The 20,688-nt window shown below is 34.1% G+C and overlaps 1 long non-coding RNA gene across 3 annotated transcripts; it reads right to left on the bottom strand.

The window, feature by feature from the left end:
* Positions 1-822: 822 nt before the first annotated feature.
* LOC106014301 (uncharacterized) lies at positions 823-19,565 on the bottom strand. 3 transcript variants are annotated; one of them, XR_001185551.5, is made up of 6 exons: positions 19,496-19,565; positions 9,240-9,297; positions 7,197-7,273; positions 6,574-6,649; positions 4,762-4,838; positions 823-1,684 (listed from the first exon to the last, which is right to left on the bottom strand). It is a non-coding gene; the product is annotated as an uncharacterized lncRNA (long non-coding RNA). The 3 variants fall into 3 exon arrangements; XR_002407018.4 differs by lacking the exon at positions 19,496-19,565 and adding an exon at positions 19,191-19,414; XR_002407016.4 differs by lacking the exon at positions 7,197-7,273.
* Positions 19,566-20,688: the final 1,123 nt, after the last annotated feature.

Consider the following 20,688-nt stretch of genomic DNA (forward strand, 5'->3'; position numbering starts at 1 on the left):
GAGCTATATGTTGGCACACTGATCAATAAACATTTGAGATATTGTCATATTCCAGTTAATTAAATTGTCATATCAGTTTTTCAAGATGACAGTTATATCATGTATCTGATTTTATTCCCTATTCTTAGGCTGAAGAATGGAAATAATATCAACTTATTGTCTGGCAGCAACACAACCTGAATTTGTTCAGGTTGTGAATTTGTATTTGCCTTCACAGCACATCTTATGCTGCTGCTTTTGGGACCTAACCGTCACAATGCAGCAGAAGGGCCCATTTGAGCTATTCTTTTTTCCTAGTGACCTGTAATTTAGTGTTTTGTAATGTACGGTCTTCAGTATTACACCAGTTAATAAGTTTATTATTGGCCTTACTTTCAGCAGGATGTTGAACCTGATGCCATATTGAGGTTCATTCCAGTCTTAGGAATGGTACAAAACATTAGTGAAATCAGAATCATAAAGGTCTTATGTTTGCAACCTGCAAATATTTGAACTACTGAAGCAAGTCAAACATTGTTCTAACATTGCTTATATTTTAATTATTTCTAATACATACAGTGATACTCCTTGAATAATTCATGTTTATTAAAAAGAAAAGGCAGGCATGTGTTAATGTCAATCTGTTTGTGAGTTTCACTGCTGTTCAAAAAACAAACATGTAATTCCTGATTCTATTTCCTATCCTGACTTTTCCTTTGATTGCAAAAGACAATGCACTGATGTTGCTGAAAAAGATACCTGAATCCAACAATTATTATTATTTGCAGAAAAGTGTGGGAAATGTGTAGAGAAATATGAATTCTTAGCCCTGAAAACTGAGAATTTATTTTTTCTCTCTTTTAATATATTAAAGTAAAACTTTCACAAAAGTTATCAGATGCCCTGTGTTACAAATTTTGAACAAGAACATCAAACAAGGTATCTCTGAGGATATCACGGCCAAATCACCGTAAGTGCAGTAAAAACATTATTAACAAGAAACAAAACTGTTACTGTCATTCAAAAGAAAATTTTTGCAAGACTGAGAAGACTGGAACATACTATATACTCCTAAGGACTAATAACTGGGACAGATAAATATTAGTTAACCTCTCTTGCTGTCCCTCCCAAAACAAACCACAAAATTTTATAATCAATATAAGCTGAAGATATCAGCTGAATAGAAGAGTTTAGGGAGTTTTAATCCTGTCTTGTTTCTCACTGCCTCTCTAAATACTCATTTCAAATTTTGTGTTCTGGTTTGCATACACGATATTGTCCATAAGGAAGACACTGTTTCTCTTTTTCCCATAGGCATATCAGGTAGAAAAAGAAAGAAAGAAATAATGTTTCCACAGCACCAATTCCCCTTTTCAGGATCTCACAAAGATTCAGCAGGTGCCCGTCAGGGGATGGAAGAATACGAAAAAAATCTCTATAGCAGTCTTCTAGGGAGCTTCAGGTTTCCAAAACTGTTGCAGGGGGTGATTATCCTCTCAGATAATTTCTTCTCATTAGACACAACCCCTCAGCAAACTCTTCCTGTAGTGAAGACTATTTTTCAAACCTCAGGGTAGGGACAATTTTTCTCCTTCCCTCCCTCAGGGAATTTACTGCTCTTGAAAGTGCTGGCTCAACAGTCCTGAGGTTGAAGTTGTTATCCACAACATTAATGAATAATGCAACATAGCCTCTAAAACTGTTTCTGTGAAATGAATGGGGTTATTTGGGTCATATCAGAACAGCTAAGCAAATTATAATTTTTATAGCAAGAGTCCTTTCTATAATGAATACTACTAGATAGTAGAATAGAAGGATTTTTTTGTGTTATTATTTTTTACCCTTGTATATCTGATGATATGTTTGCCTTGCAATATATTTAGAAAATATATTGTGAGATGGATGATACATTTATGAGCATTTTTCAAAGGTAGATTATATTAATAGTATTGAGATAAGAGGTAGTGGTGGTTTTGTAGTGTTCTATCTAGAGTGGCAAAATGCAAAAGCCTTCTGTCACATTGCAAACAAGTAATACAGATACAATTACCATTAAAAAAAAGTTCTCATAGTTGCTGTATTGTAATGTAGAAAGTACATTACTATTTCTAGACCACATGTAGTTTCTCCTGGAAGGTTTCTGTAAGCGACTCAGGAGAATGCACCTCAGCTTTTTTTTTTATGGCAAGATTGCACAATTGCATATTCCTGAGAGTTGTTTTTTTTTTTTTTTTTTTTTTTTAAGGTTGTTTAATAGGAGGAAGCATCAACATTGTAACTCTGTTGATGTAGAAAAAATTTGCATGCTTGTCTGGTATGGCAATAATTATGATGTAAAAAATCATTTCTTGTTTTTCACACTTTCAAAAACCAAATTTCAAATCTTACCTTACCCCAAATTTGCCTATATTAAATATCCTCTTTGCTTCAATTCAGAGACTAAGTTATTCTGTACAGTTATGCTATTTCTCCCATTCAGTTTTGATAAAATTAGAACATTATCGTAAATGAGAAATAGGAATAGTACCCTTTTGGAATAAATACATTCCTGACATAGATAATAGTATCTTAATTAAAAGGAAAAAGAAATATAGATTAAACTTAGAATGACAAACCTGACTAATATTCTATTCATATCTTCTATAGGGAATTTCACATTGAGTTTAGAGTTTCTCAGACAACATAACCCTGAAGGTAAATGGATAAAGTGGTGGGAGAAACTTATCTGATTTTAAAGGAATAAATAATAATAAAAAAAATCTTTAAAGATGGAGACCAGGAAAATAAAAAAAGAAATATCTGGGAATCAATATCATGCCAAAATAAAAGCATTCAATATAATGCCAAAAATATGTTATCAATATGCCAAAATAAATTTCATTTGTTTTACACAATTCACAGGAAAATATGTTAAGATATATTCTGTCTCCTCCTTTTGCTTCAAGGAGAAAAGGAAAGGAACTCTCCCTGTTTACCTCCAAATGACATTTCTCTCTCAAGGTCTTCAAGAGCTATCTTTAGCTGTTGATAGTCAGTTCAAACACAGATCAAGGTGGCTATGGTCCCCTCCTTAGTTTTACATTTTTAAAACAAGTGCCTTTTGAAATTAATCGATGATGTTCATACCTAGTTGGTAGATGACAACACCTTAGAGCTTCCAATATTTAGTATTTTAAGATATGTAAGATGCTATCTGGAAAAACTGCATCCATGTTCATCAGAAGCGTGAGGTAAACATCTGGGATTTTAGTGTGGTCAATATTTTTGTAAAGCTCTAACATTAAGACTCATGTCCCCTGACTTAGCAAACCAAAGAAAAAGTAGGTGACTGAAAATCAATTAGCTGCACTTTACTTGTAGCAAGGCTATGCCTAACTAAACCTCTTCATCCTCAGAGGACATTTTCTTAGTCAACTCAACTCTAATGACAGCCTATCTTTTCCTCTGACATCACTGGAGGGACTTAAAAACTGAATAATACCTTTAATCACAGAATCACAGAATTGTCTAGGTTGGAAGAGACCTCAAGATCATTGAGTCCAACCTCTAACCTAACACTAACAGTCCCCACTAAACCATATCCCTAAGCTCTACATCTAAACGTCTTTTGAAGACTTCCAGGGATGGTGACTCCACCACCTCCCTGGGCAGCCTGTTCCAGTGCCTAACAACCCTTTCAGTAAAGAAGTTCTTCCTAACATCCAACCTAAAACTCCCCTGGTGCAACTTAAGCCCATTCCCCCTCGTCCTGTCACCAGGCACGTGGGAGAACAGGCCAACCCCCACCTCACTACAGCAATTAATCATGCCAAATATCTTTTTTTTTTCCTCTGCCATGTTACGAAACCTACCTTGTTCAGTATACCTGTTAACATTCCCTTTTAACAACTCCCTGAATGAACAAACACTCTCTCTTTTCACCTTTTTTCTTGATATCAAGGATTTCCTAGGAAACAGTAGTGCAGAGTAAGCACAGGCTAGCCCAATCAAGCTGGGGTATAAGCTGACATATCTCTTGGACTATAAGAAGTGTGACTCATGACAAGACGTTATATTTCTGCTGAATTCTCTCTCCATCTGAAGCCGAGGATCAACTAAAATAATATGCTTAGTTCTTTCCAGAGTATCAGGATTGTTAAAGTGTAAACTGACAAACATCTCAGTTGTTTTCACAGACATATGTTTCCTGAGCAACGTGCTCTAGATGACCCTGTTTGGCAGGAGGTTGGATTAGATGATCTCCAGAGGTCCCTTCCAACATCAACCATTCTGGGATTCTCTGACATAAAACAATATGTGCATTGACAGAAGTTTTCAGGGACTAAAGGGCAGCAAATGCCAGGGTCAGTAAGCTTCAATAGGTAGTGTGTCTGTTGGGCAGAGGCCAAAGTAAGTGTCTCACCTCTCTTCAGACAGCAGCCACAACACAGACCCTATCTCACTTCTCTATACTAATTAGTAAGCCTCAAAAACGAGAAAATAGATATTTAGGACTCAAGCAGAGGCATTTTCTGACAGACACTGCCTTTTTTTGTCCATAGCAGAAGCACATTTGTGTCCTTTGTATCAACTTGCTACATAGGTGTATCATAGCTACAGAAAACATTTGGATAGCTCTGCCTTTAAGATTTTTCATAGAACTGGAAAAAATGCAATCTCTGAGAAACTCTGCAACATGAACAACAGGCTAGAAGACTACTTGAGCTATTATTAGCAGATTTCTGTACACTTTCCTATCTTGCACCTTAAGTAAATTACAGTCCTAGGATGAGCATACCTTACCTATGGAAGCTCACAAATCCAGGCTTTTTGCTACAGTTGCTTCCTCGTACAAGAAGTGGGATTGGGAAAGAATCTTCCTGAAATGGAAGAATTTATTTTACTCAGGATAAAAAAATGCAGAAGGAAGTTGTTAAGGTGCAAGGTACATCACTCCCCTAGGCATCTGGGCTCAGGGACAACGCAGAATAGGTGTGTGGCCTTGGAAAGAGCTCTTTATGAAACACCTACTCAGTAGCCCCAGTGGAAACTTCTCACAAACGGCTCCACTAAAGTCTCAGTGCTCCCCTCCCTACCACAAAATACATGTCTACACACAATTTTTGATCTGAAGATACAGCTCTGCAAGTAAAACAAGCATTGACCCAAATAGTCAGTGGCTTCAGGGTAGAGATATACAGGCTTTTCTTATTTGGATTTGCTGTTAAAGGATGCTAGGAGATTAACAAAGTGCAACAGAATGTGTTCCAATAGCTATCCCTGTAGCAAACTACTTTGTACAAATGCTATGAGATTGTCCTTTGTCATCTGTTTATGATGCCTATTGCCAAAAACAATTCTGTCATCTGCCTATTCTAAGAGTGGTAACTGCCAGCCTTGACTGCAATTATGGATTTTCAAGACAGCTGGATGGGATTTACTTGTTGGTATGATGAAATGAACTGAAATGGGACATAAATAGAGAATAACTGGCATAATTGTATCTTGCATGTGAGCATCTTAACTGCATCAAAATATGCACAGTTATTGAATTTGGTGCACAATATATTCTCATATTGAGTGGAGTTTACAAGATAAATCAGAGGTCAAAACTATGCCTACATTCTTTCTTTCCAGATTTTTTTTTTTCTTCCCCAGTTCAATTAGAACCTGGAATGGAAAGCTTACTAAAGAATCTAATCCCAGGAACTTCCTGAAGTTTGGTACAGACTAATTATTCATGCCTAGCAAATGTGGTTGCTATACCAGCCAGCATCAGGCTAATACCCTGGACCCACTGAGCTCAGTAACAAGGCCACTGTAGAAAAACCGGGATATTTCAGTGTCACCTGGATCCCAAATCCAAATCTGTATAGCAGAAAACAACCACAGAGCAAATAAAAGCCTTACTTTTCTAAAGTTAAATGAGAAAAAAAAATCAATAAAATTTCATTTATTAAAATAATTCTCTATTTAAGATTATATATAAATATTAATAACATTACTATATATACAAAATCCATAACTCAGTCAGCATCCTGTCCTCATAGACACTGTTTATGTCTTTAAAGGCAAACAAATATATGTGTGTGGGGAAAAAAAAAAAAGATTACTGTTGACAGGTTTATGTCTCTGCTACCAAAAGGATGAAGACCTTGGGACATGAAGCCAAGTATCTATAATATGCTTACAAAGCATGCATCTTTTTCATATCCCTCCAAAGTAAAACTTAAGTAGTAAAAATAGATGCATGATGGAAAACTCTTGTTTTGAGATGATGAGATTTAGATAAAGATGGTCTAGATGGTACAGGCCAGTAAGGTACATATGATAAAGAAAAGCAAGTGAAAAAGCTGCACAGGAGTTGAACTTGAAAACAGGAATTTGCACAAGTTTATCACACAGCTGATTCTTGTATCATAACAATGCATAATTTGACATTTTTTTTTTTTTCAGTTTAGCATCTACTTGATGTATCTGTTCTGTCCTTCCTTATTAAATTCTGATCTGCTTTGAAAAAATAGCTGCCTCTTTGACCTATACTGACATTTCAAAGGCTGAAGAATAATTATTGAAACAAAAACCTCATAATGACGATCTAACACCGTCACATACCGAAGGTGTTCTTGTACAAAGAATGCTTCAACCTGTTGGTGATTTCTCTCCCTTTCCCCCACTCTCCTTGATATGCCTGGGAATGAAAAAGATTTGATAACTGTATCACATGATTTGAATATTGGTAGATAGAAGTTGCATCAAACTCAATTACATTTTTACCATTAGATCATTTTTATGGTCAAATAGGTGAATGTTCAAGTCAGAGTCTTTAAAAATAAAAAAGCAAAAAAAAAAATATTTTTGTTCTTGATTCTTTAATCGCATGTGTATAATGTACAAGATATCTACTAAACCTGAACTGAAAAACTGACTATTCAAAATTCCAGCTAGTAATAACTCAATGTCAAGAGAAAGGTTTTATTTTGCCCTATTTCAAGACTTCATGTAAACTAATTGAGAAGCTAGATGAGAAAAGTTATTCTATAACTTTATCCTCTGAAGAAATAATTTTCATTATACTAGGTATTATTAAATAATATAAAACAATGCAAGCTATATTTTGAGATTGATAGTTATTGTTCATTTATACTATTATATTTTTAAGTCACTGAAACAATTCAGCACTCTTCCCTCCTTTCTTTCAGACTCTTGAGATCACTTTTGAGGAGTTGATACCATACCATACTGATTCTATAGGCAACATCCTAGGTCAAAGTTCTTCAAATTAAAGTCTTCCAGTATGCAAACATAATTACTCCTTAAAAAGAAACAAAATTTTATGCTTACATATAGTTCTCACAATAGAAGTGTGAGAAAAAATAATTCTGTGTGCATTTAAAATATTCAAATAATCTAAGGAATATTTTGATAGATTTGCAAAAATAACTTTAAAATCATTTGTTTCTTTAGATTTTTTTTTGACTGCCTCAGTGGACAAGATTGTAAAACTATGTTTCCAGTGCATTACTATGCAAGTTCTTGTTGGTCCCTCTTGGATTGATTGTCCCTCTGGATTTGAGCAAAAGATGAGGGAGCCTAATACACATGCATTTGTAACCATTAAGAAAATATTAACTCAAAACTTATATCACAAAAACAACACAGGAATAATTGATTTTTTTTTTTGTGAACTTCAGGTATTCCATTATTTGAGTGTTCACTGGATACAAATCTGATTTACCAAGCTAACCAAAAGAACAGTGCCTGCATGTCTGTCTCTGAACTCTATTAGCATCAGTGCGCCTGTGGAAAGATCATCAAAAGATACAAAGAAGTGATTTACTGCTACATGCATTAAAAGATACTTTTTAGAAACTATGTGGGAAATTCAAGTACTACGCAGATAAAGGTACAGTGTTTTGTTTTGTTTTAGCAAACAAGCTTCCCAATTTGCTCTGGTTAGCCTGGTTAAAGGTGATTCATTGCAGCCTTCCACTCTCTAAAGAAGGTGGTTACTGAGAAGATGGTACCAGATTTTTCTCTTCTTCTCAGATATTAAAAGGGAAAGGAGAGGTAATAGCAGTGTAAGATTTTATGGTACAACTTACAGTAAGAAAAATTCTGACTGGATATACAGAAAATTATTCATAAAAAATGTGGATAAGAACTGGCAAATGTTTTCCAGCTGCGTTTTGGTATCTTCATATTCAAAGATTCTCCAAACTGTTGAAGAAAGCCCTAGAAACCTGACCAAACTTCCAAGCTTTGAGCCTGAGGTTAGACCAAATGACTGCCAAGGGTCCCTTCTAAACCAGGTTTCTCTATGATTATCTGAAGAATTTGAAAATCACTTGAATCTGCAACAGTTGTCAGCTAAGTCCCCAGATGATTGGAAAGAACTTATATTGTTCTGGATCTCAGCTGACTACTATAACATTATAATATATATATACACACATGGTGATGAAGTTTAGTTAGCGTCCTATCAGGTGACATTGTAGTACATCTGGATTCACAGCACTGCTAATCTGGATAGACTGACCAAAGACAGAAATAGATCACATATTTGAAAAAGATCCATCTTTTCTAGAACAGTAATGTTTTGCAGTTCTTAACAATGACAGGTATATTGGTAGTCAAACTTTCTTATTTTAAGACACTATTGCTGCTTTTCCATTGATTAAGGTTGACTGGAACATCAACCTTCTTTACATTTTTAGAGGTGTTTATATTCGCTTTTAACCAACATTTATGATGGTTAAAATATATTTAATTGTCCTTCTGCACCTGAAAACAATCTACTAAACCACATACAAGAAAATAAATATTGTTTATTGTGTGGCTAGGAATTAGAATTAGATCTGCTCCTGTCAGAACCTATCTGTCTGAGGAAATACTGGATGAAAATAGGATTTTTATTTGATGGAAACTGTGGGAGTGAACAGGTCACCATTTGAATGGGGATGAAATATTTTATGGTAAAACACATACAAATAAAGCTGTTAATCTGGTTGATAATATATCCCTGGTATCACTTAGACGTTCAAGAATACCTGCAAGTATTTGGAGGTTTGTTGTCAAGTTTCTTTAAACTTGTGGTCTAAATACATAAAATACCCTTCGTTTCAGATACATGTTTACCATAGTTTTAAATGAATCTCAATTTTTCTTGATTGTTTCTAACTTTAAACAGGTTTCATGGTAGCTAACTCATTTTTCTATGATTAAATATTTCCCTTTAGATAAGCCTAAGCAATTTATCACCTTTTAACTCATTCACCTACCTTTTAATCCCATATGTAGTTGGGCATTCTGTGAGCTTCATAGCACAGTCTCCTTAACCTGCCAAAGATCATCAACTAATCATAACTGTCATTTACATGTGGAGTTCTTATATTAAGTATCTTTTCTATGGTCATGCATTTTCAAGTTCATACATTATGGAGTGTTAAAATTCTTATCTAAAGAAAATTAAACCAAGAATAGAATTTTGGTCTGTTCTCCCACGTGCCTGGTGACAGGACGAGGGGGAATGGGCTTAAGTTGCACCAGGGGAGTTTTAGGTTGGATCTTAGGAAGAACTTCTTTACCAAAAGGGTTGTTAGACATTGGAACAGGCTGCCCAGGGAAGTGGTGGAGTCACCATCCCTGGAAGTCTTTAAAAGACGTTTAGATGTAGAGCTTAGGAATATGGTTTAGTGGGGACTGTTAGTGTTAGGTCAGAGGTTGGACTCAATGATCTTGAGGTCTCTTCCAACCTAGACAATTCTGTGATTCTGTGACATTTCAGGACCATCATACTTATTTATGGGTATGACAAAACATAAGGGGCAGCATACAGTTCTTAAAACTACTTCAATTTTTATCTAGTGACTATACAATAGAAAGCATATAAATACTTCATATAAATACTTTGAAAAATTTCCCTTCGAATACAGGAATGTATCTGAATACCTCGTTATAGAGTGGTATTTTTTCAGCTCAATGAATCCTTTATTCTTTTAAGTTATACTAATTCCATACGAAGATTAAAGGTTATCACAAGACATTAAGGGATTACACATTATGGGATATAAGGATTCTTAACTGCTGTCCCCATTTTAAGGTGAGTGGAGTCAGAGTTGGATTTAAATTCTCTTTCTTTTTTTTTTTTTTTTTTTTTACATCTTAGGAAGCAGGCAGAATCTACTCCAATAGCTCTGTTTTAGGGATACTGTTTTGTTTAGAATACTTGTAAATCCCTGCTCTCAAGTGAGTACAAAAGACTCCTTAGCTAAAGAGGTACTTATATTAGTAAAATCTGTAAACTGTGGGAAAGAGGTAGCCTTAGAAAAAAAGAACTGAACGTTGAGAGGAAGCACTCTGTGCAATCCAATAAGTTACACTTCACATATAATATTAGCTTCAGGTCTATAACACTGATCATCTGAGTTGTGCTACATATACTCATTTTTTGATGAGCTCCCGAGTGATCATGAAAGATCAGAACAATGTTCACCTCTGATGAAATCTGCAATAAATACCCACCAAATGTAATACTTCTTCAGACATGTTTTTGCTTGCCTTATTTTAAACAGATTTTCAATTGAAACATGAGTTTTTAAGCATACAGACTATAACAGAAGTATGAAATTTTATTTAAACAGGTCCTTTCAAATGGACTGGATGGATATTTGTCTTACAGCAATGTGACCTCAAATTCAGGTTGGGTCACTGAAGACAAAGGGAGCTTAAGTCTTATGAAAAGCAAAATATTAAGTAAATAATACATATAAACACTCTTCCATTATCCAGAAAGAAGAAACAGTTAATTTCAAGTTTTGAACATCACTTTTGCAACATAAATATAAATCAGATGATCTTGAAATTTATTTATGAAATTCCTTCTTTTGATATCTGTAATTCTCCTGGTCTTTAGAAGATGGGTAAGTTTACATTTGGATGATCTTGTTTCAGTAAAATTCAGAGTTTACAGAATATTGAATCCAGTTGTTAGATATTTTCAGACTAAAGTCAACATTTAAGTCACACACTCCATGAGACCATTACATGTCCTAAAACCCACCAATGACTTTTATGAGACAGATTAAAAATGTCTTTGTAATCTTTAGAAAGAATTCCCCATGAATTTCAACTTTTAGTTGCTGTAACTAAGCTTAGCTCTATGGAGACTGGATTTGAATGCTAGTGTTTAATAATTCATCACATCAAATACTTGTCCATATAGCAACTTCATTGATCTAAGACCATGAGCTGATTGGCTGACTGTGTGCTTTTTAAAGCATAGTAAACTACACTTAAACTAAAAAAGGGAATTTAACAAATAGTATTTATTTAAATACACCTAAACACTTTTGAGATTTACACTTTATATGCATAAATGAATCACCTCCTTGTAAAAAACATTATTCCACTTAGAATTCAACAGGTAAGCTATTATCTTACACTTTCTGAATTATTCATATAAAAAGCCTATTTTTCCTTAGGGAAAGAACTGAATAAATAAGAATTGTTTTAGCAAGCAGTGGAGACCATGATTAACAAGAAATAAGAAGACAATTTATATCTCCCAAAGCTGAGTCAGATCTCACAAAGCTTTTTTTTCCTGTGAGGACAATTACATGATGTGTATGGGAAAGGTACGAAACTAGAAATAAAAGTGATCACATCTAGGATTGAAGCAAGATGCCAAAGGTATGAATAGCCACTATCGTAAAGTATTGACAAAACTGGAATGTAAATTTGCAGCATTAAGAGCAAGTACTTTAAGTATTTTAATAACATAAAAAGATCTAGTGGTAACAATAATGGTAAGTTGAACAGTAACAGATGTAATATCTATATTGCAGGGCAGGATGATTCAGGTGACTACAAACCAAATATATTACCTCAGTAACATGCAAGTATTTAGAATATATTTTCAAAGTACACACTAAGTCACAAAGCTATAGACAACACAGCATGAGTTCTCTAACAGTTGATTAGAATGAGATTTTGGATTTAATTAATTGGTTAGAATTAGCTGTTCTTATCCAGACCTGTAAGATTCTGTTTAACTTTTATATAAAGAGGTTTCACTGTGATAGCTGAGCACTATAGAAATGTCTACAGCTACAATAGTTTGCAAACAGGCTGGGTGCAATATCAGTGCAGCATGAACACTTCTCAGAATTCATTTTTGTACTGAAATAAGTTTTGTAACAGACGAGTGCCCTAGAGACAGCCGAGAATCATAGCAAATAATCTTTTGCTATTTCAATGACAAAAAACCCTCAACCATATTTGATACATTAATGCACTGACATTTTGTACTCTTTGGCTGTACTACACACTTTTAGTCTGGTTGGTATCTGTGCCTGATCTGGCAAGATTGTGTGCTTGCCATACTAAATATACATAGCTGTTTTTTTCCATTGTTGAGATGAGAAATCACAAAAAGGGCAATGGAAAAGTAGAATCACGGTCTGTACTGTTTAGAATCACTAGTCTAAACTAGTTCATGACCTCAGTAGAGAAAAGAGCTCATATTCTGAAAAATTATGTATTAAAATAACCACAACACTGAAGCAGCTTCTTGTATATTATAAAGTCTAGCTAGATGAAGTGAGATACGCAACATACAAAGAATGAACTTACTGAAATGAGAGAGTTCAAAATAAAAGGATAAGGAAAAATACACCTTACCTAATATATAAAGAGAATCAACTTTTGAAAAAGAGACTGTTTTGCCCATTCAAAAATGCATTTACAAACATGCATGCACCATGTTTATATATTGTACCATAAGGACAATGCAGAATTATCCTGTACACACAATGACACTTCAATATCTATAGGAAGTTGAAGATACATATACACATGGTAGATATATCTGTTTTCAAAAGTGAAAGAATCACATCACATATCAGCTATATATCTATGCAGTCTTTTTCATTCAGAAGTTATTCAAATATAAATGCCCCAAGATGATAGATTCTGCAGTGCTTTTGTGAACTGTGTAAACTAGATAGTTAAACTTGAACAAATAAATAAATGTAAACTTAAAAAGAGAAATCAAGTTTAACAGCAAATTTGCTGTATGGAAGGAATGTAAATATGACTTTGTGGAAACCATGTATAAAACAGAAGGGACAGTCGAGGATTTCTGTTAATCCCTGGCTAACTAGTAAAAATAAACTTTCTAATGAAAGCAAACAAAAAATCCATTGATTTTTTGAGTTAAGAACAACATACATGTAAATAACATGAAAGTTTGTTTGCCATTATCACGTGGCTAAAGACAATTAGAATATACTTATAATATATGCTCAGAATATTGGATGGGACAAACTCCATAAAGTGCTGGGAGAAAGAGACTTCTGTCATGTACTTGCTCAGTCCCATAAAAGCTGTAAGACAAGACACACAAAAGACAATGGTCATAACCTCACTGCTTTTTTTTTTCCACATTTGATTGCATCTACTCCGAGCTTTGCACAGCTGATTTGTGTCATAGACTCCACCCCCACATTTATTTAAAACAAAACAAGCAAAAACAAAACACAAAACACTTTCTAAAGTATCAGGGCGAAGTTAACTGTAGAAAAACAAGTGGATAAGAAGAGAACTAAAGAAATGGAAACCAGGGTAGAATAATGCATTTTTGCTAATTGAAAGAACTGAAAATCCATTTGACTTGCTGAAAAATAAGACTTTTGATAAACTGATAAACCTGAAACTAAATAACAGAAATACTAGCTTACTAGAATATCAGGGGTATCCATAAATGTGGAGAAGAAAAAAATAAAAGCTATTTTGCTCACAGAACAGACAACTGTTTGGAGATATTCAAAACAGCTAGAGTGGACACTTGGGACAAGAGGAAGTGCAGGTAGTATTATAAAGAAAGAAAGAAGTCAATAGTGCACAATGGCAATAGCAACCCAAAGAAGAGCAAGTGGATGAGAATTAAATCCAGGAAAAACTGGAAAGACAGAACAGTTCATAGTGAAAAAGACTAAAGCAAAAGAAATATCTGGAAACTGAGGCTGATAAAAAAAATATGTCAGAATCCAGTGTTGCTAAACAGGCCTGGTAGTTCATCCTAGAAATTCATGCTTAATAACAATAAATATGTAAGATGTCTGAGGAATATTTCCCTAGTTCTATATTGTCATATGAAATATTTTTAAAGACTTGCTGTGAAGCTCCAGGCAAGCTCTCTCCTGCCTGCCAAACTGATCAGGTGTGTCTCCGCTGCAGATGTACATGTTCCCTAAGGTAGACTGTGTAGATCAGCAATGGAACACCCTGTATTACTTCGGAGTTTAATGATAATTTAGATCACTTAAATCCAGGAAAGAACTTGTTGTTATTTCAATAGTTTATTCAGTAGAAGTTTTAGTGCCAAGTTTCAGTGCTACATTTAAAGAATGGAGTAATACATTTAAGACATCGGACAACTGCATTAGACGTGAAGGCAGATATCCAAGTCATAGTCATATTCAACTTCATACTTCATGAAGAACAATACACACATCACCTTCTAGAGGTGTTTATTCCTTTTTATTGAAAAAAGAGGAGAACCTAACAGAAGTTCATATGCACCCAAGGTGCAGCTGAGTTTGATGTAAAGATTTGCAAAAACAGGTTGCAGACTGGACACAGAAGGAACAGCACAGCAAATTATTTTACACTACACTGTAAAAGATTTTTAATGTTACAGTGCCTTATCTAATTACTTGTCACCTTTTTTTAGACCAGAAGTAGTACTGCATTTAATCTGTATTTTTCTTATTCCTGTCGTTTAAAATGGCTACTGAAATCCCCTGAAGCAACATTTGCCTTTCACTATTCCTGTTTACCTTCCTCTTACCATTGGAAGATCATATGTTGATAGGAAGGGCTTCCTTGAAGAAGAAACAGTGCCATTAACATATTTGCTTTTTTTGCTTCCTAGAAGCTTTGTATAAAATCAACATATAAATGAAAAAAAAAATGTTGCAATAATTAATTGCAAAGGCAATTATCTCCCAATACTCAGTGTTCTGTCATTCATATGACACTTCCTATATTTTCAGAAACATAACAATTGGATGGTTGAAACATAGAGACTAAAGTAAATATTAGCTAAATAGTTATCTTCTTTTTTCAGCAAACCCAGACTAAGACTCAGACTGTTTTGCACAATAGTGAATGCCAAAGAAAACATTCAAGCCTCCATAAATGAAGACCATAAATTTTGCCACTGTGGAAATCAAAATCTAGATTATATGAGTATAAAAAACCAAACACATCCCTTATATTCAGGTGTTCATCAGATTAGTCCATACTGCATCATCAGATATAATATATTAAAATATTTTAGATGGCAATGTATTAAAATATTTTCATGTTCTTTTCTTTTATATAAAAAATATTTATCAGAATACTAAGGTATACTCACACTAAAGTAGGAAAATTACATGTATAAAATGTACTCTTAAACCAATTTTCATACATATTAAAAGGCAAAATCTCTCTTGAGCTAGTTCACATGCAAGGCTAAATGTCTTTGGCATTTAGGAAGTTCTGACAGGTGAGGCAAGGGTACTCATTACTCTAAATGTGAAATGCCGGTAAACACAAAGTATGAACAAGAATCTGGCCTCCAGAATACTTCTTTCATTCAACTGGATCCCATAACATCAGAAAATGAGGACACGTGCTGTAGTCTTGTTAATATACTTCTGATAGGTAGGAAAGTATCACCTTCTTGACTAATATAGCTTCAAAACAACCTGCCAGGAAGGCCATTAGTAACATTGATTACACTGAGTGCAAAAAAGCCTCTGTATGTCTCTTCTGAACCCATTTTTCTTTAAAAACCATTCATGTCTCCTCTGAACTTTTGTGCTAAAGATGAGAAAATAACCTAAGGAGGTATTATCTTTCCTATTACAATTTCTACAATACTATTGTGGTCTGTAGAATTTTCTTCCTTTTCCTGTGGAAAAACAAATGTTTTTGTCTCATTCTAAAATTCCTTTTTTTTTTTTTTTTAAAAAAAAAAATCTCCAGAAGAGTGCTACATGACACCAAAACATTAGTATTATATCTGATTCATCTTTATGCCTTCAGATGGCAATGAAACTCAGCCCTGGAAGTTTTCATTTCAATGCAGCTCATCTTAATTCTTCAGATTCTTTTTATTTCCTTTTGACAAAACTACAGATAATTGTAGTCAAAGTTCTTATATTTCACTACTTTCATCTTTGTCTTCTTGAGCAGAAGCTGTGTTAAGGAAAGAAGATGAGAAGTTTCTCATCTGTTAGGCATGGCAGTAGCAAACAAAGCATACTGGATGCTGAAGGTTTCTTCCCCCCCCCCCCCCCCCCCAAAATCTATTGGTGTCACCTCTTTCCTCAGCTACATTAGAATTATGAAATGCCTAAACCAAAATTGTCTTTCATGCTCAGTTCAGGAATGGTTTTATGTTATAAGAAGTCTAAAAACTGTTTTGTCCCAGAGAGAACACACTGGTTGGTAGGAAAGTTTTGTTTGTCAGAATTTGGCTGGAGCACTTTGTTCTAAAGTGGCAAGCCACAGAACTGCAGGGTTAAGCAATGTGATTAATTTGACCTTGACTCCCTTCATGACACTATCTCCTGAGCTGTACCTCAGCTCAGAAGAGTCATCAGCCCATGTGTTATTGACAAACACTTTAATCATTTAGAGTTGTTTTCTTTTGTGCATTGCAATAAACATCCAGTCTCCTGTACTGTGCTGACAATAAATGAGCTACATTTATTCAGGGAACATTAGCAGGCTTTAGCAAAAACTAATATAGCTGCAGATCAAGCAGGGCTTAAACCACCATTTCCCAGCTCCTGTTAGAGGAAGACCTCCATGTACTTCAAAACCATGACATCCCAGGATGGCTGAAAAGACCTCTAAGCTAAATTAGTACCTTCACCCATGATTTTCATGCAGTATTTCTTCTGTACAGTTAATACTTTCTTCCCTAAAAGCTGCCAAAGACTGTTTCATCTGTTAGAATTACAATATTTTCTGAAAGGTCACTCCCCCTTCAGCAATATGATAAATTACTTTTATTTGCCCTTCCCTCTCCCTTCTTAGAACACACTCTAAGAGTTAAGTCAGTATGGAAAAATATACAGTAGTTTACTCAACTCACTGATTAAGCTAGGCATAGACTTGAAACACAATACAGAGTTCTCAGAACATTTCTTGGAATTCTTTTGCTTAAAATTTTCCATAGGAGAGATGTGCCAAGTTAAACTAAACCTTTATTGGGAAAGTATTGCCAAGCATGCAGTCAAGATTAATTATTGCAAAATTTTCAAAAGTTCACAAAAGTTATCCTCCCAACACTAAACAGGGTAAAGCTGATGATCAAGCTCTTGCAGCCAATTCCATTCCTGTAAAAAAAAAAAAAAAAAAAAAAGCTGGCACAATCTCTCTATTGTGTACTCCTAAGTACTTATCTAAATCCTTGCTTAATCTCATCCTACATGCATAACAGAAAAATAAAAACTACCAGGTTGTTGAAGCCTGCAATGTTGATATTGCACATACATCTACATGTATATTCTATATATACATGTATCCCAGGAAAAGTTAGTGAAAGACATGGAAATAAACCTCACAGAAATTTTATAATCTTGAACATCAACTTAAAGTTTTGAGTTGTCTTCTTTCCTAACATTAAGGTGCAAGGCCTTGGAGAAACCAAATATTAATTTCTGTCTTAAAATAAAGTTTTTTAATAAAGAAATCTAGTACTTCTGTCTCTGCATCATTGTTTATCCCAGAAATCTTGACAGTTTTTCACTCTGGGTCATGAAAATTTGATAGCACTAGTTTTAGAAGGGTTTACATCTAAGAAACTAAAACCTCTTTAGTGGTACAATCTGTTTAATATTGAGCAGCAATAAATAGCCTTTAAATCCAGCAGTTGATTTCTGTTGTTGTTTTCAACCTTGAAAGAGAAGTAGCTATAGGTATAGCTGCTTCTATACTACTATAGCTATATATTCCAGTAGTTTTCTAAGCTTCTTCCTCTTCACCTGTATATTTTTCTATCTATTGTCTCCAAAGAATTTCTTCGTGGTTTGGCATTGGAACAGGCTGTTGAGGGAGGTGGCAGAGTCACCATTCTTGCATGTAGTTAAGAGATCTGTGGATATGGCATTTATGAACATGGTTTCATGTGAGACTTTTAGTATTAAATGAACTTGATCTTGAAAGCCTTTTCCATCCTAAATAATTCTATTTCAGAAATAATGTCTTTCAAAAAGCTTTGTAAAGGGTAAAGGTGATTCTGTGATTATTTATTAGAACTCATTATGATATATCACAAAATTTTGTCTAGTCATATATAAAGCTAATAAAATGCAAAAATAATATCTAATAAAAATATTTTCATTAAATCACAGAAAGAAAACAAACAAGTATCTCACACCCTAACTCACGTGTTTGAAAACAGTACACAAAACTCAGAGGAGGTACAAGTATTTTCTATCACAAACAGTACTCATAAGTTTACTTCTAATCACAGACAATTTTATACTAAATTTAAAACAGAGCAAAAAAGTTATCAAGCTGAAGGTATTCATTAAAAACTGAGCAGTATTAGCAGAAGTGAGACCAATTGGTAGCACTTTAAACAGACTACATTTTCATTGCTTACACATTTGCTTAGAAACCTTGCTCTGATAAGAGAAAGAAAATACAGTTTAGTTGAACTGGCATTTTAATACTTAAGAATAAGAAGCTAATAATACATAACACAGCTGCATAATAATGTATATAATATAGAATTTTTTATATATAAGTTATTATTATACACATAGAAATTGTACTATATAATATATACAATAAATTATAAACTTTCCATGAAATATTATAATAATAATAACTTATAAAACAGTTGTGTTAACAATGCTACATACACGTCAAGGGACCAGAAAATTACTCTAGAAATAGCAGAGAAGTGCTCAAAGAAACAAGAGGTGACAGAAAAGCATGATTCCTACTACATATTTCTGATATTCTGTATTTGTATTAGTGACAGAATTATGAATCTTCTCCTTAGCATGAGGGCTTGAAAACAGATGAGTAACTGGTATATAACAACTCCTACTTCCGATTAGGATTTAGATATCATAACACTCTACTTAAGCACAGTACGGTAAAGGACAGTTTTAGCTGCAACATGGGAAATCTTTAGAACTAGTAGTTACTGAAGCACTTACTGTAAACAGCCATCCTTTCTCCTCTCTCCCTTATCAAATTTTTGTAAGCAGGTTTCAGAGGTTACCAAGAATTTGGCATGCAGGCTTTGGAAAGTTATTTTAAGATCAGCATCACATTTAATTAACCTGTTACATCTCCACAGATTTATACAAACATTTAGGAACGCAAAAATATCAACAAAACACGTTGTAGAATTACAAGTGCAAGCAAGAGTGAAGTTCATATTTCTCATAACACTCATCTGAAAGAAAAAAAAACACAACACAAACATGCATGGGAAATGTAATTCTAATTATACTCTCACCAGGACTCAGTACTTCTCACTTTTTTCACATTAACCTCTAAAGCAAGCAGGCTTGAAAGTTAGGTTTTTATCCTGATCAGAATCAGGCAAGGCCTCATGATCACCTGATATCTGTCTCTTGATTAGCTACACATTGGTTTTAATTATCCACCTGCTTTCAATTAAGTACCAGGAAATCCACCCTATTAATGGTACAAGCTAATTACCCTTGCATTTATACAGAAGTTCTTTTTCTCCCAGGGTATATCTAAAGGATAAAAATAGTTAAAACAGTCTTTTTGGAGCTTATAGCCTTTTGGCTGGTAGCGTTAAAAATACACTTGTTTTAACCTGTTTTAGAGTCTATAGGTAAAGAAGTGTCACAAAAGTATCACATCTTTTTGTGATGGTATGTTGAAACAAAATCATTTTAGTCAAAGGGTTGATTTTGAAAGCAATATACAGTTGGTATGCCATCATATCCTAAAATTCAAACCCTGCCCCCAAAGATATGGATGTCTTTGTTCCATATGCTGCTTTGCAAGCATGTGTTTTAATGACCATAAGATCAGCTGCTATAACCAGCTGTGTGAACAACCCTAATATTCTCCAGATGTATAAAATACTTTGCATCCATATACCACAGTTCAGAATCTAGAAATTAAATATTAAAGAATAGTTTTAAAAATCATATAGAAGCATAAGAAGCACTGAAATATTATCCATGGCTCACTGTTTAGTGCTTTTACGGTGAAAGGATTTCATTTCCTTGACTTCTCTTGAAACGCTGCAGAAAAAAAATGAGTGCAGACAATTTGAAACAATAAAGAGAAAATTAAGAAAACTTAAAGTAGCATTATGTAGATGAGTATATCTTAAATAAAAATAAACCATATGTAAAGAATAACTCTAGTGTGTTTTAGAACAGATATAACAAATTGAAAAAAAATGCATTATGCATTTGTATTTAAATAGGCAGCATAGCTTTTTGTCTTCAGCAGAAAATAAAAATAGAATAAAAAATCCAGCATTAAAAGACAACATAAAACAACATACAATGAAAGGATATTGAACAGTGAAAAAGATGTATTTTTACTGTCATGCTGGTCAAAATACAAATTGCTATCAGATCACATGTAAAATTGTACTAGTCACTGAGAATCCTATGAAATCATGTTTGGGGTTTTATATCTCTTCTGGAAAATAACTTCAGA

Source organism: Anas platyrhynchos, chromosome 5, assembly GCF_047663525.1.
Source record: "Anas platyrhynchos isolate ZD024472 breed Pekin duck chromosome 5, IASCAAS_PekinDuck_T2T, whole genome shotgun sequence".
NCBI lineage: Eukaryota > Metazoa > Chordata > Aves > Anseriformes > Anatidae > Anas > Anas platyrhynchos.